General features: G+C 37.9%; 1 protein-coding gene across 1 annotated transcript in view; it reads right to left on the bottom strand.

Moving 5' to 3' along the window:
- The window catches only part of LOC143298048 (tryptophan 5-hydroxylase 1-like), a 39,303-nt gene that overhangs the window by 36,249 nt on the left and 554 nt on the right, over positions 1 to 2,500 (bottom strand). The gene's annotated exons all lie outside the window — the stretch shown is intronic.

Below are 2,500 nucleotides of genomic sequence, written 5' to 3'. Positions count from 1 at the left end.
ACAGCGCCACCCTTTTTTTTCTTTTTTCTTTTTTTGTATTTTTTTCCTGCGTGCAGTTTTATTTGATTTTCCTATCGAAGTGGATGTTTTTTTTTCTACAGAATTTTGCCAGGAACAACCCTTTTGTTGTCGTGGGTTCTTTTACGTGCGCTAAGTGCATGCTGCACACGGGACCTCGGTTTATCGTCTCATCCGATTGACTAGCGTCCAGACCACCACTCAAGGTCTAGTTGAGGGGGAGAAAATATCGGCGGCTGAGCCGTGATTCGAACCAGCGCGCTCAGATTCTCTCGCTTCCTAGGCGGACGCGTTACCTCCAGGCCATCACTCCATTCCATGTTTTTCGGCCATGGGCACATAAACAGTCAAGGGGGGCGGGACGGGTGGGTGTGGGGGTGTGGTGGGTGGTGAAATAACTAAATAGTTAAATAACGAAGTTCCACAAAAGGAAAAATACAATGTTACACAAGAACATCATCAAATGATAGTATTAACTCACTCAGTACGGCCAGTCCTCTCTTCTCCTCTACACAGACCCCTCGGATGTCCAGTGGGTGTCTGAATGACCCACCCTTTAGCTTCCGTCATCAGTACTGTAGTATTCTTTGTCAACATTCACCTCTTCAGTATAAGAGCCTTCCACTTGCAATCTTTTGATGATGGTAACTGGGGTGAAACGCTGTTTACATCGTCTCTTTCGCCGTTCGTATGGAGAGAGTTAACTGTCATGACTCATAGTAAACTTTTTTTTCTGCTTCCTCCATGTTACATTATTTTCTTTCTCATGTTAGTTTCTAGAAATGTCTGCCTCTTTTTCACAGAATGGAAAATAAACTTTGATACTAACATAGACAACTGTTTGCATTCACCATCCAATAATCTTTCCAATGGAACATTGATTCCACTGTCAAAGAATCTATTTCTCAGCTCCGAATCTTGTGGGCAGACGGACAGAGAGACAGAGAGATGGGCGTCATAACTGCACCATAATTATGATAATTGGAATTCTGATATTTCTTATCATTCGATTTTATTCAAGATACCGCAATGTCATGTTTCCAATTACTTAAGGAGATGTTCTATTGTAGTCCTAATGCTTACACAATTGTAGTGTTCTCAGGCTTTACCTTCTATGTTTAGACAAGAAAAAAAAGTTGTCGGTCAAATTCCCATTGTCTTATCTGCATAATTATGTCAAAGTTAGCAAGATTTTATTTTGTCGTTGTTGTTGTTTTTGCAATGTTATAGTGTGCCAGCAGTGTCAACCCCCCCACCCCCCCACCCCCCCACCACCACCACCCACACTCTGCCCCCCTTCCCTCCCCATCCCTTCGCCCCATTCTGATACACAGAAGGCTGTTTAGTTTATGTTGTTAATATGGAGCCGCTAAATCTTCCTCGATATTGTGTATACTTCAAAGAGCATAGATAACAAAGACGATGATGTGCAAAAGTTATTTATATAAAAAAAAAGGAAATTAAAAGATTAGAAATTAATATATATGTGTATATACGTATGTATGTATACATGTATATACGTATGTATGTATGTATGTATGTATGTATATATGTATATACGTATGTATATATATATATATATATATATATATATACATATAAATATAAATATAAATATATATATATACATATACATATATATATATATATATATATATATATATATATATATATATATATATATACATGAAGCTAGATTAAAACTGACAACGAAATTGAAGAAGAAATCAATTGCTTTGCATCAAGGAACACTTCACAAATTTAAGAATCAGAAAGTAGTTAATATAATATAGTTAATATAGTATATATACACTACCTGTCCTGTTCTATTGTGCACGTCAGTGATGATGATGGCAATGATGATTATGCTGATGAAATTGATTTCTGAGTAGTAGTAGTAGTAGTCGTAGTAGTAGCAGCAGCAGCAGCAGTAGAAGTAGTAGTAGTAATGAACAGAAGAAGAAAAAGAAGAGTAATAACATAGTCAATAGCATTTTTTTTTTTTTATTATCATCATTATCATTATGATTAGTAGCACTAGTAGTATGATAATCATTATCATTATTATTATCATTGCTGTTGTTGCTGCTGTTGTTGTTGTCTAATTATTTTCATCATCACTTTCACCACCACCACCACCACCACCGTCATCATCATCATCATCATCATCATCTTCTTCTTCTTTTCCCCCTTTTTTTTTGGGGGGGGGGGATGTTACTCACAAGGTTACTTTGTCATAATTTGAAATGGATTTATGTTCTGCGATTTACACAATGGCAATAAGCTGTCGAATCATTCACCAACATTAGGCAAAAAAATAGTCATCATTACGACGACGACGACTATGGTGATGACGACGACGACGACGAGGAGGAGGAGAATAGTACACAACACAAGTGGAGTGATAGCCTAGAGGTAACGCGTCCGCCTAGGAAGCGAGAGAATCTGGGCGCGCTGGTTCGAATCACGGCTCAGCCGCCGA

This window comes from Babylonia areolata, chromosome 23 (genome assembly GCF_041734735.1).
Source record: "Babylonia areolata isolate BAREFJ2019XMU chromosome 23, ASM4173473v1, whole genome shotgun sequence".
Taxonomy (NCBI): Eukaryota; Metazoa; Mollusca; class Gastropoda; order Neogastropoda; family Buccinidae; genus Babylonia; species Babylonia areolata.
The sequence above is the reverse complement of the archived record's forward strand: the minus strand, read 5'-3'. Positions and strand labels throughout refer to the sequence as shown.